This window comes from Pseudophryne corroboree, chromosome 1 (genome assembly GCF_028390025.1).
Source record: "Pseudophryne corroboree isolate aPseCor3 chromosome 1, aPseCor3.hap2, whole genome shotgun sequence".
In the NCBI taxonomy this organism is placed as follows: Eukaryota; Metazoa; Chordata; class Amphibia; order Anura; family Myobatrachidae; genus Pseudophryne; species Pseudophryne corroboree.
The window spans coordinates 308229648-308243036 of record NC_086444.1 but is presented as its reverse complement, the minus strand read 5'-3'; positions in this window follow the sequence as shown (position 1 = coordinate 308243036).

Genomic DNA, 13389 nt, shown 5'->3' with positions numbered 1-13389 from the left:
AATTTCATAAGATATTCAAATGTATTTATTGGCTGTAAACTATGGGATGCATTCAGCATCTCGGCTGTTGGCCGATGCCGAAATTCCAACATCACTGAGGAGACCGGCACAGGATCGCCAACTGTGTATCCCAGAGGGGAGTATCGTGGTTGACAGGGTTAGGGCCTACGGGGAAGGGTTAGGTACTTGGTGTTTTTTTTTTTTTTTTTAACCTTTGTCGCCACCCCCTTGAGGGTGAGGGATAAGGGTATGGGACAGGGGAGGTAGAAATACTTACCTCCTACGAAGTTGGGATCTTTAGTGTCTGGATGCTGCTGTCAGTCATGTGACCGCCAACATCCCGACCACCGGAATTTCATATGTAATCTCGTAAACTACGTGCACTTTTTCTCTTACGTCCTAGAGGATGCTGGGGACTCCGTAAGGACCATGGGGTATAGACGGGCTCCGCAGGAGACATGGGCACTATAAAGAACTTTAGAATGGGTGTGCACTGGCTCCTCCCTCTATGCCCCTCCTCCAGACCTCGGTTAGATCCTGTGCCCAGAGGAGATTGGGTGCACTACAGGGGAGCTCTCCTGAGTTTCTCTGAAAAAGACTTTTGTTAGGTTTTTTATTTTCAGGGAGCACTGCTGGCAACAGGCTCCCTGCATCGTGGGACTGAGGAGAGAGAAGCAGACCTACTTAAGTGGTAGGCTCTGCTTCTTAGGCTACTGGACACCATTAGCTCCAGAGGGAGTCGGAACGCAGGTCTCCCCCCGCCGTTCGTCCCAGAGCCGCGCCACCGCCGTCCTCACAGAGTCGGAAGATTGAAGCCAGGTGAGTATAAGAAGAAAAGAAGACTTCAAGGCGGCAGAAGACTTCAGATCTTCACTGAGGTAAGCGTGCAGCGGTAATGCTGCGCGCCATTGCTCCCACACACTACACACACTAGCGGGCACTGATGGGTGCAGGGCGCAGGGGGGGGCGCCCTGGGCAGCAATAATAACCTCTATATCTGGCATTATAATAGGCACTGCGGAGGCAGTTATTCTTTAAATCCCCCGCCAGTTTTGAGATTGAGCGGGACCGAAGCCCGCCGCTGGAGGGGGCGGAGCTTGGTCCCTCAGCACTAACCAGCCCCATTTTCTCCACAGAGATCTGCAGAGAAGCTGGCTCCCCGGTATCTCCCCTGCTGAACACGGTGACACAGGGCTGAAAAGAGGAGGGGGGGGCACTTGTAAGGCGCAGTGAGTGTATTAACACAGTGATTAATATAAATAGCGCTATTATCTGGGAGTTTATTTTTCAGTGTCAGTTGGCGCTGGGTGTGTGCTGGCATACTCTCTCTCTGTCTCTCCAAAGTGCCTTATTGGGGAACTGTCTCCTTATAACTATATCCCTGTGAGTGTGGGGGTGTCGGTACGAGTGTGTCGGCATGTCTGATGCGGAAGGCTCAGCTAGGAGGAGGTGGAGCAGATGATTGTGGTGTCTCCATCGGCAACGTGACCTTATTACATAAGAGATTGGACAAAGCAGAGTCCAGGAGAAAAGCAGGGAGTCAATCCATGGCTTCAGCTGGGTCACCGGGCCCTTCTGGGTCTCAGAAACGTCCCCTATCCCAAATAGCAGACACTGATACTGACACGGATTCTGACTTCAGTGTCGACTACGATGAGGCGAGGTTACACCCAAGGGTGGCCAAAAGTATTCATTATATGATTGTTGCAATAAAAGATGTTTTGCATATCACAGATGACCCCTCGGTCCCTGACACGAGGGTGCGCATGTATAAGGAAAAGAAACCTGAGGTAACCTTTCCCCCATCCCATGAGCTGAACGAGTTATTTGAAAAAGCTTGGGAAACTCCAGATAAAAAACTGCAGATTCCCAAGAGGATTCTTATGGCGTATCCTTTCCCTGCACAGGACAGGGTACGTTGGGAATCCTCACCCAGGGTGGACAAGGCTTTAACACGCTTGTCCAAGAAAGAGGCAGCTCTCGAGGATCCTGCGGATCGCAGACAGAAAACTACTTTAAAGTCTATTTATGCGCATACCGGTGCTTTGCTCAGACCGGCAATAGCATCGGCATGGGTGTGTAGTGCAGTTGCAGCTTGGACAGATACCTTGTCAGCTGACCTTGATACCCTAGATAGGGATACCATTTTATTGACCTTAGGCCACATTAAAGACGCAGTCTTATACATGAGGGACGCTCAAAGAGACGTTGGGCTGCTGGGTTCGAGAGCCAACGCCATGGCGATTTCTGCTAGGCGAGCCCTGTGGACCCGCCAATGGACGGGTGATGCAGACTCAAAGACGCATATGGAGGTTTTGCCATACAAAGGTGAAGTTTTATTTGGGGAAGTTCTCGCGGACCTGGTTGCCACAGCTACCGCGGGTAAATCTACCTTTTTGCCTTTTGTTCCCCCGCAGCACAGGAAAACTCCACAATATCAGATGCAGTCCTTTCGGTCGCGTAAGTCCAGAAGAGGTCGGGGCTCATCTTTCCTCGCCAGAGGTAAGGGTAGAGGAAAGAGAGCACCTGCTCCGGCTAGTTCCCAGGAGCAGAAGTCCTCCCCGGCTTCTACTAAATCCACCGCATGACGCTGGGGCTCCACTGAGGGAGTCCGCACCGGTGGGGGCACGTCTTTGACTCTTCAGCCAGGTCTGCGTTCTGTCTGACTTGATCCTTGGGCGATGGATATTGTATCCCAAGGCTACAAACTGGAATTCGACGAGGTGCCCCCTCGCCGGTTTTTCAAGTCGGCCTTGCCAGCTTCTCCCCCAGAGAGGGAAGTAGTGTTCACTGCAATTCAAAAGCTGTATCAACAGCAAGTGATTGTCAAGGTTCCCCTAGTCCAATAGGGGAAAGGGTACTATTCGACCCTGTTCGTGGTACCGAAGCCGGATGGTTCGGTCACACCCATTTTAAATCTAAAATCCCTAAACCTGTACTTGAGAGAGTTCAAATTCAAGATGGAATCGCTCCGGGCTGTGATCTCCAGCCTGGAAGGGGGGGATTTTATGGTGTCACTCGACATAAAGGATGCATACCTTCATGTCCCCATATATCCTCCTCATCAGGCGTACCTGAGATTCGCTGTACAGGACTGTCATTACCAGTTTCAGACGTTGCCATTTGGGCTTTCCACGGCCCCAAGGATTTTCACCAAGGTGATGGCGGAGATGATGGTGGCAGGGAGTCACAATTATCCCATACTTGGACGATCTCCTGATAAAAGCAAGATCGAGAGATCAATTGCAGAAGAGCGTGTCACTCTCCCTGAGAGTGCTACAACAACACGGTTGGATTCTCAATCTGCCAAAGTCACAAGTGATTCCAACGACTCGACTATCATTCCTAGGCATGATTCTGGACACGGAACAGAAGAGGGTTTTTCTCCCGATGGGAAAAAGCCCAGGACCTCCAGAACATGGTCAGAGACTTGCTAAAACCAAAAAGAGTGTCTGTTCATCAATGCACTCGAGTTCTGGGGAAAATGGTGGCAGCCTACGAGGCCATCCCCTTCGGCAGGTTTCATGCGAGGACGTTTCAGTGGGACCTCCTGGACAAGTGGTCCGGGTCCCATCTACTAATAAATCAGAAGATAAGCCTGTCCCCCCAGGCCAGGGTGTCTCTCCTGTGGTGGCTGCAAAGTGCTCACCTTCTAGAGGGTTGCAGGTTCGGCATTCTGGACTGGGTTCTCGTGACCACGGACGCGAGCCTCCGAGGATGGGGAGCGGTCACACAAGGAAGTAATTTTCAGGGGCTATGGTCAAGCCAGGAGGCTTGTCTACACATCAACATACTGGAATTGAGGGCCATATACAATGGCCTACGACAAGCTGAGGATCTTCTTCGCGACCTACCGGTTCTGATTCAATCAGACAACGTCACAGCCGTGGCTCATGTAAACCGCCAAGGCGGGACAAGGAGCAGAGTGGCAATGGCGGAAGCCACCAGGATTCTTCGCTGGGCGGAAAATCACGTAAGCGCTCTGTCAGCGGTCTTCATTCCGGGAGTGGACAACTGGAAAGCAGACTTCCTCAGCAGACGCGATCTCCATCCAGGAGAGTGGGGACTTCATCAAGAAGTTTTTACAGAGATAACAAGTCTTTGGGGAATTCCTCACATAGACATGATGGCGTCACGCCTCAACAAGAAGCTTCGGAGGTATTGTGCCAGGTCAAGGGACCCTCAGGCAGTAGCGGTGGACGCCCTGGTGACACCTTGGGTGTTTCAGTCGGTCTGTGTGTTCCCCCCCTCTTCCTCTCATCTCAAAAATATTGAGTATCATAAGACAAAAAAGAGTGAAAACAATACTCATTGTTCCAGATTGGCCTCGAAGGGCCTGGTATTCAGATCTTCAGGAGATGCTCACAGAAGATCCATGGCCTCTTCCTCTCAGGGAGGACCTGTTAAAACAGGGGCCCTGCGGGTTCCAAGACTTACTGCGGTTACGTTTGACGGCATGGCGGTTGAACGCCGAATCCTAGCTGGGAAAGGTATTCCGGAGGAAGTCATCCCTACTCTGATAAAGGCTAGGAAGGACGTGACGGCAAAACATTATCACTGTATCTGGAGGAAGTATATTTCTTGGTGTGAAGCCAAGAAGGCTCCTACGGAAGATTTCCATCTGGGCCGTTTTCTCCACTTTCTACAGACAGGAGTGGATATGGGCCTAAAATCAGGCTCCATTAAGGTACAGTTTTCGGCCCTGTCTATTTTCTTTCAGAAGGAATTAGCTTCTCTCCCAGAAGTCCAGACTTTTGTAAAGGTAGTGCTGCACATCCAGCCTCCTTTTGTGCCCCCAGTGGCACCTTGGCACCTTAATGTGGTGTTACGGTTCCTGAAGTCTCGCTGGTTTGAACCTCTTCAAACGGTTGAATTGAAATTTCTCACTTGGAAGGTGGTCATGTTGTTGGCCTTGGCATCTGCAAGGCGGGTGTCCGAATTGGCGGCCTTGTCTCACAAGAGCCCCTATTTGACCTTCCATGTGGATAGAGCAGAGTTGAGGACTCGTCCTCAATTTTTGCCTAAGGTGGTTTCTTCATTTCATATGAACCAACCTATTGTGGTGCCAGTGGCTACGAGTGACTTGGAGGATTCCAAGTCCCTGGATGTAGTCAGGGCCTTAAAAATCTATGTATCCAGGACGGCTCGAGTTAGGAAAACAGAAGCACTGTTTGTCCTGTATGCAGCCAACAAAGTTGGCACTCCTGCTTCGAAGCAGACTATTGCTCGCTGGATCTGTAACACGATTCAGCAGGCTCATTCTACGGCAGGACTGCCGTTAACAAATTCGGTAAAGGCCCATTCCACTAGGAAGGTGGCCTCTTCTTGGGCGGCTGCCCGAGGCGTCTCGGCTTTACAGCTTTGCCGAGCAGCTACCAGGTCAGGTTCAAACACTTTTGCAAAGTTCTATAAGTTTGATACCCTGGCTGATCAGGACCTTGCGTTTGCTCAGTCGGTGCTGCAGAGTCGTCCGCACTCTCCCGCCCGGTCTGGAGCTTTGGTATAAACCCCATGGTCCTTACGGAGTCCCCAGCATCCTCTAGGACGTAAGAGGAAATAAGATTTTAAACCTACCGGTAAATCTTTTTCTCCTAGTCTATAGAGGATGCTGGGCGCCCGTCCCAGTGCGGACAAAATCTGCAAGGCTTGTATATAGTTGTTGCTTACATAAGGGTTATGTTACAGTTGAGATCAGTCTTTAGCTGATACTGTTTTTGTTCATACTGTTAACTGGTTGCGTATATTCCAGGTTATACGGTGTGAATGGTGTGGGCTGGTATGAATCTTGCCCTTAGATTAACAAAATCCTTTCCTCATATTGTCCATCTCCTCTGGGCACAGTTTCTCTAACTGAGGTCTGGAGGAGGGGCATAGAGGGAGGAGCCAGTGCACACCCATTCTAAAGTTGTTTATAGTGCCCATGTCTCCTGCGGAGCCCGTCTATACCCCATGGTTCTTACGGAGTCCCCAGCATCCTCTACGGACTAGGAGAAAAAGATTTACCGGTAGGTTTAAAATCTTATTTCTCTGACGTCCTAGTGGATGCTGGGAACTCCGTAAGGACCATGGGGAATAGCGGGCTCCGAAGGAGGCTGGGCACTCTAGAAAGATTTATGACTACCTGGTGTGCACTGGCTCCTCCCACTATGACCCTCCTCCAAGCCTCCGTTAGATTTTGTGCCCGGCCGAGGTTGGATGCACACTAGGGGCTCTCCTGAGCCCTTAGAAAGAAAGTATAGATTTAGGTTTTTTATTTTCAGTGAGACCTGCTGGCAACAGGCTCACTGCAGCGAGGGACTAAGGGGAGAAGAAGCGAACTCGCCTGCTTGCAGCCGGATTGGGCTTCTTAGGCTACTGGACACCATTAGCTCCAGAGGAATCGACCGCAGGCCCAGTCCTTGGTGTTCGGTCCCGGAGCCGCGCCGCCGCCCCCCTTACAGAGCCAGAAGCAAGAAGAGGTCCGGAAAAACGGCGGCAGAAGACATCAGTCTTCACCAAGGTAGCGCACAGCACTGCAGCTGTGCGCCTTTGCTCCTCATACACACTTCATACTCCGGTCACTGAGGGTGCAGGGCACTGGGGGGGGGGGGGGGGGCGCCCTGAGAAGCAATAATAACACCTTGGCTGGCAAAAATTCCACAATATATAGTCCCAGAGGCTATATATGTGGAAAATACCCCTGCCAGAATATGGAAAAAAGCGGGAGAATAGTCCGCGGAAAAGGGGCGGAGCTATATCTCACAGCACACTGGCGCCATTTCTCCTTCACAGATCCGCTGGAAGGAAGCTCCCTGGCTCTCCCCTGCAGTCTACACTACAGAACAGGGTAAAAACAGAGAGGGGGGGGCACTAAATTTAGGCGCAGTATATAATATATAGAAAAAGCAGCTATAGGGGACATAACTCAGTTAGTCCCTGCATTATATAGCGCTCTGGTGTGTGCTGGCATACTCTCACTCTGTCCCCCCAAAGGGCTTTTGTGGGTCCTGTCCTCATTCTGAGCATTCCTTGTGTGTGTGCGGTGTGTCGGTACGGCTGTGTCGACATGTTTGATGAGGATAATGATGTGGAGGCGGAGCAGATGCCTTTAGAAGGGATGTCACCCCCTGCGGGGCAGACACCTGAGTGGATGAGCTTATGGAATGTAATGAGTGCACGTATAGACTCCTTACATAAGAAAATTGACGACATGCCAAATGTGGGACAGCCGACTTCTCAGCTCGTGCCTGCCCAGGCGTCGCATGGGTCGTCAGGGGCTCTAAAACGCCCGCTACCGCAAGCAGACCCAGATGTCGACACTGATACTGACACCAGTGTCGACGACGATGAGTCTAACCTGATGCCCACTAAGGCCATTCACTGCATGATTGAGGCAATGAAAGAGGTGTTACACATTTCTGATATAACTACAGGTACCACTAAAAAGGGTATTATGTTTGGAGAGAAAAAACTACCCGTAGTTTTTCCCCCATCAGATGAATTAAATGAAGTGTGTGAAGAAGCCTGGGCTTTCCCTGATAAAAAATTGGTAATTCCTAAGAAGGTACTAATGGCGTTCCCTTTCCCTCCAGAGGATAGGTCACGTTGGGAAACACCCCCCAGGGTGGATAAAGCGCTCACACGTTTGTCTAAAAAGGTGGCACTACCGTCTCCGGATACGGCCGCCCTCAAGGAACCTGCTGATAGAAAGCAGGAGGCGATCCTGAAGTCTGTATATACACACTCAGGCATTATACTTAGGCCAGCTATTGCGTCAGCTTGGATGTGCAGTGCTGCCGCTGCGTGGTCAGATAAACTGTCAGAAAATATTGACACATTAGACAGAGACACGATCCTGTTAACCATAGACCATATAAAAGACTCAGTCTTATATATGAGAGATGCACAGAGGGAAATCTGCCGACTAGCATCTAAAGTAAGTGCATTGTCCATTTCTGCTAGGAGAGGCTTATGGACTCGCCAGTGGACAGGAGATGCAGATTCTAAAAAGCACATGGAAGTGTTGCCATATAAGGGTGAGGAATTATTTGGGGATGGTCTCTCGGACCTAGTTTCCACAGCAACGTCTGGGAAGTCAGCATTTTTACCCCATGTCCCCTCACAGCCTAAGAAGGCGCCGTTTTATCAGGTTCAGTCCTTTCGGACCCAGAAAAACAGGCGTGGAAAAGGCGGGCCCTTTCTGTCCAGAGGCAGAGGTAGGGGAAAAAGGCTGCAACAAACAGCAGGTTCCCAGGAGCAAAAGTCCTCCCCCGCTTCTTCTTCCAAGTCCGCCGCATGACGGTGGGGCTCCACAGGCGGAGCCAGGTACGGTGGGGGGTCGCCTCAAGAATTTCAGCGATCAGTGGGCTCGCTCACAGGTGGATCCCTGGATCCTGCAAATAGTATCTCAGGGGTACAAACTGGAATTCGAGGCGTCCCCACCCCACCGGTTCCTAAAATCTGCCTTGCCGATTGCTCCCTCAGACAGGGAGGCGGTGCTAGCGGCAATTCACAAGCTGTATTCCCAGCAGGTGATAATCAAGGTACCCCTACTTCAACAAGGCCGGGGTTATTATTCCACACTATTTGTGGTACCGAAACCGGACGGTTCGGTGAGACCCATTTTAAATTTAAAATCCTTTAACACGTACATAAAAAAATTCAAGTTCAAGATGGAATCGCTCAGGGCGGTTATTGCAAGCCTGGACGAGGGGGATTACATGGTATCCCTGGACATCAAGGATGCTTACTTGCATGTCCCCATTTACCATCCTCACCAGGAGTACCTCAGATTTGTGGTACAGGATTGCCATTACCAATTCCAGACGCTGCCGTTTGGCCTGTCCACGGCACCGAGGGTATTTACCAAGGTTATGGCGGAAATGATGATACTCCTTCGAAAAAAGGGAGTTTTAATTATCCTGTACTTGGACGATCTCCTAATAAAAGCGAGGTCCAAGGAACAGTTGTTGGTGGGAGTAGCACTATCTCAGGAGGTGCTGCACCAGCACGGCTGGATTCTGAATATCCCAAAGTCACAGCTGGTTCCGACGACACGGCTACTGTTCCTGGGTATGATTCTGGATACAGTCCAGAAGAAAGTGTTTCTCCCGGAGGAGAAAGCCAGGGAGTTGTCATCTCTAGTCAGAGACCTACTGAAACCAAAACAGGTATCAGTGCATCGCTGCACACGGGTCCTGGGAAAGATGGTGGCTTCTTACGAAGCAATTCCCTTCGGCAGGTTCCATGCCAGAATCTTTCAGTGGGACCTGTTGGACCAGTGGTCCGGATCGCATCTTCAGATGCATCGCTTAATAACCCTGTCTCCAAGAACCAGGGTGTCTCTACTGTGGTGGCTGCAGAGTGCCCATCTTCTAGAGGGCCGCAGGTTCGGCATACAGGACTGGGTCCTGGTGACCACGGATGCCAGCCTTCGAGGCTGGGGGGCAGTCATACAGGGAAGAAACTTCCAAGGACTATGGTCGAGTCAGGAGACTTCCCTTCACATAAATATTCTGGAACTAAGGGCCATCTACAATGCCCTAAGTCAAGCAAGATCCCTGCTCCTACACCAGCCGGTGCTGATCCAGTCAGACAACATCACGGCAGTCGCCCATGTAAATCGACAGGGCGGCACAAGAAGCAGGATGGCGATGGCAGAAGCCACAAGAATTCTCCGATGGGCGGAGAATCATGTACTAGCACTGTCAGCAGTGTTCATTCCGGGAGTGGACAACTGGGAAGCAGACTTCCTCAGCAGACACGACCTCCACCCGGGAGAGTGGGGACTTCACCCAGAAGTCTTCCAGATGCTGGTAAACCGTTGGGAAAAACCACAGGTGGACATGATGGCGTCCCGTCTCAACAAAAAGTTAAAAAGATATTGCGCCAGGTCAAGGGACCCTCAGGCGATAGCTGTGGACGCTCTAGTGACACCGTGGGTGTACCAGTCGGTTTATGTGTTCCCTCCTCTGCCTCTCATTCCAAAGGTATTGAGAATAATAAGAAAGCGAGGAGTAAACACAATTCTCGTGGTTCCGGATTGGCCAAGACGAGCGTGGTACCCGGAACTTCAAGAGATGCTCTCAGAGGACCCGTGGCCTCTACCGCTCAGACAGGACCTGTTACAGCAGGGGCCCTGTCTGTTCCAAGACTTACCGCGGCTGCGTTTGACGGCATGGCGGTTGAACACCGGATCCTAAAGGAAAAGGGTATTCCGGAAGAAGTCATTCCTACGCTTATTAAGGCCAGGAAAGATGTTACGGCAACGCATTATCACCGCATATGGCGGAAATATGTTGCATGGTGCGAGGCCAATAAGGCCCCAACAGAGGAATTTCAACTAGGTCGATTTCTGCATTTCCTGCAAGCAGGAGTGGATATGGGCCTAAAACTAGGCTCCATTAAAGTACAGATCTCGGCTCTGTCGATTTTCTTTCAAAAAGAACTAGCTTCAGTACCTGAAGTTCAGACATTTGTGAAAGGAGTGCTGCATATTCAGCCCCCATTTGTGCCTCCTGTGGCACCTTGGGATCTCAACGTGATGTTGAGTTTCTTAAAATCACATTGGTTTGAGCCACTAAAAACCGTGGATCTGAAATATCTCACGTGGAAAGTGATCATGTTATTAGCCTTGGCTTCAGCCAGGCGAGTGTCAGAATTTGCGGCTTTATCATGTAAAAGCCCTTATCTGATTTTCCATATGGATAGGGCAGAGTTGAGGACTCGTCCCCAATTTCTCCCTAAGGTGGTGTCAGCATTTCACCTGAACCAGCCTATTGTGGTGCCGGCGGCTACTAGTGAATTGGAGGACTCCAAGTTGCTAGACGTTGTCAGGGCCCTGAAAATATATGTTTCCAGGACGGCTGGAGTCAGAAAATCTGACTCGCTGTTTATCCTGTATGCACCCAACAAGCTGGGTGCTCCTGCTTCTAAGCAGTCTATTGCTCGCTGGATTTGTAGTACAATTCAGCTTGCACATTCTGTGGCAGGCATACCACAGCCAAAATCTGTAAATGCCCATTCCACAAGGAAGGTGGGCTCATCTTGGGCGGCTGCCCGAGGGGTCTCGGCTTTACAACTTTGCCGAGCAGCTACTTGGTCAGGGGCAAACACGTTTGCAAAATTCTACAAATTTGATACCCTGGCTGAGGAGGACCTGGAGTTCTCTCATTCGGTGCTACAGAGTCATCCGCACTCTCCCGCCCGTTTGGGAGCTTTGGTATAATCCCCATGGTCCTTACGGAGTTCCCAGCATCCACTAGGACGTCAGAGAAAATAAGAATTTACTCACCGGTAATTCTATTTCTCGTAGTCCGTAGTGGATGCTGGGTGCCCATCCCAAGTGCGGATTGTCTGCAATACTTGTAAATAGTTATTGTTAACTAAAGGGTTATTGTTGAGCCATCTGTTGAGAGGCTCAGTTGTTTTTCATACTGTCAAACTGGATATAGTATCACGAGTTGTACGGTGTGATTGGTGTGGCTGGTAAGAGTCTTACCCGGGATTCTAAATCCTTCCTTATTATGTCAGCTCGTCCGGGCACAGTGTCCTAACTGAGGCTTGGAGGAGGGTCATAGTGGGAGGAGCCAGTGCACACCAGGTAGTCATAAATCTTTCTAGAGTGCCCAGCCTCCTTCGGAGCCCGCTATTCCCCATGGTCCTTACGGAGTTCCCAGCATCCACTACGGACTACGAGAAATAGAATTACCGGTGAGTAAATTCTTATTTTTTTTTTTTAATATAGAGCCTCAGAAATTTACAGGATATATCAACCTTTTATATTAATGCCTCAATTACTGCAAAACAATCTTGTGAGGAAACATGCATTGGATCTGTTCAGTCTTAGGGGTATATGCAATTTCGGTCGAATTCCCGAAATTGTCGAAAAACGGGACTTTTTCGCCAAAAAAAAAAAAATCGACAATGCAATTCAGTACTTTCCGTCAAAAAAACGGACTTTCCAAATTCGACTTTTTGAAATTCGACATTTGTCAAATTCGACTTTTCTGCAATGGTACAAATGCGGCAATTCGACAAAAGTATATTCAATTGAAGTTTGGAAATTCGACAACCGTGCTTTTAGACAGTAAATTCGTAATTTTCAATCCGCCACACTTTGGTGGGTGAATCTAATAAAAAAAATTTAAAACATGTTTTTTTTTTGTGTTTTTTTTTTATTGGTAATAGCATATCTATTTATATTAGAAGGGATTAGGTACTTGGTTTGTCTTTTTGGGAGGCACAAGTATTTATATATTTTTAAAAATATTATTTTTTTTTTATTATTATTTTTTAAATGGAATGGTAAAATCCCGAAAAAAATGTAGTGGGGTCCCCCCTCCAAAGCATAACCAGCCTCGGGCTCTTCGAGCCGGTCCTGGTTCTAAAAATCCGGGGGGAAAATGGACAGGGGATCCCCCGTATTTTTAAAACCAGCACCGGGCTCTGCGCCTGGTGCTGGTGCAAAAAATACGGGGGACAAAAAGAGTAGGGGTCCCCCGTATTTTTTACACCAGCATCGGGCTCCACTAGCTGGACAGATAATGCCACAGCCGGGGGTCACTTTTATACAGTGCCCTGCGGCCGTGGCATTAAATATCCAACTAGTCACCCCTGGCCGGGGTACCCTGGGGGAGTAGGGACCCCTTCAATCAAGGGGTCCCCCCCCCCAGCCACCCAAGGGCCAGGGGTGAAGCCCGAGGCTGTCCCCACCCATCCAAGGGCTGCGGATGGGAGGCTGATAGCCTTGAGAAAATGTAAAGAATATTGTTTTTTCCAGTAGTACTACAAGTCCCAGCTAGCCTCCCCCGCAAGCCAGTACTTGGAGAACCACAAGTACCAGCATGCGGGAGAAAAACGGGCCCGCTGGTACCTGTAGTAGTACTACTGGAAAAAAAATACCCAAATAAAAACAGGAGACACACACCTTGAGAGTAAAACTTTATTGCACACCTGCCGACACACACTTACCTATGTTGATCCGCCGACTGCCACGTCTCCTGATAAGACGATCCGGGGTACCTGTGAATAAAATTATACTCGCCTCAATCCAGTGTCCAGATATAAATCCTCGAACTTGGCAAAACAAATAAACGCACACCCGAACCAGCGGACTGAAAGGGGTCCCATGTTTTCACATGGGACCCCTTTACCCGAATGCCGGGACACCACGTGACTCCTGTCACCGAGGTCCCTTCAGCCAATCAGGAAGCGCTACTTCGTTGCACTCACCTGATTGGCTGTATGCGCGTGTGACCTCAGACAGCGCATCGCAAAGCCTCTCCATTATCTTCAATGGTGGGAACTTTGCGTCAGCGGTGAGGTCACCTGCGGTCAGCGGCTGACCGCGGGTAACCCCACCGCTGACGGCAAAGTTCCCACCATTGAAAGTAATGGAGAGGCTTTGCG